The sequence below is a fragment of the Triticum aestivum genome, unplaced genomic scaffold, assembly GCF_018294505.1.
Source record: "Triticum aestivum cultivar Chinese Spring unplaced genomic scaffold, IWGSC CS RefSeq v2.1 scaffold87020, whole genome shotgun sequence".
Lineage (NCBI taxonomy): Eukaryota > Viridiplantae > Streptophyta > Magnoliopsida > Poales > Poaceae > Triticum > Triticum aestivum.
In genome coordinates this window covers 1,110-1,833 of record NW_025256782.1, presented here as the reverse complement: position 1 = coordinate 1,833, position 724 = coordinate 1,110, and the positions used below count along the sequence as shown (strand labels likewise).

The 724-nt window shown below is 46.5% G+C and overlaps 1 non-coding gene across 1 annotated transcript; it reads left to right on the top strand.

The window, feature by feature from the left end:
* Positions 1-322: 322 nt before the first annotated feature.
* On the top strand, positions 323-441 carry LOC123177608 (5S ribosomal RNA). The gene has a single exon (XR_006489017.1). It is a non-coding gene; the product is annotated as a 5S ribosomal RNA (ribosomal RNA).
* Positions 442-724: the final 283 nt, after the last annotated feature.

Sequence of the window (724 nt, the reverse complement as noted above, 5' to 3'; positions counted from 1 at the left end):
GATATATATTAACCCCGTTATATTATTTTTGACATTTGCGATATGTTTTAGCTCGCTGCTCATTGGTCACGCGTCTAGAGGCGGCTTTGTGGCGCGAGGAGCGCGTTCTGAAAGGGGTAAAAAAATACGTGTTGCTGCGGTATAGAGGGAGGGGTGGAAACCGTGGTAAACTCGTCTCCGTGTTTGAGGGGGGGAGTAAGTAGTATATATAGGGCATTATCCATTATTAGGCAACGGTTGTAATGGTAGTAAGAATGACAATCATCTTTGCAGTGGACCTGGGAGTGGCAAGCATAAGGGACGAAGGCGGGGGTAACATGTTGGATGCGATCATACCAGCACTAAAGCACCGGATCCCATCAGAACTCCGAAGTTAAGCGTGCTTGGGCGAGAATAGTACTAGGATGGGTGACCTCCTGGGAAGTCCTCGTGTTGCATTCCCTTTTTAATTATTTTTGGCGCCTCATGACAAACATATCACATGTGCGTGGTATATATTAACCCCATTATATTATTTTTGACATTTGCGATATGTTTTAGCTCGCTGCTCATTGGTCACGCGTCTAGAGGCGGCTTTGTGGCGCGAGGAGCGCGTTCTGAAAGGGGTAAAAAAATACGTGTTGCTGCGGTATAGAGGGAGGGGTGGAAACCGTGGTAAACTCGTCTCTGTGTTTGAGGGGGGGAGTAAGTAGTATATATAGGGCATTATCCATTATTAGGCAAC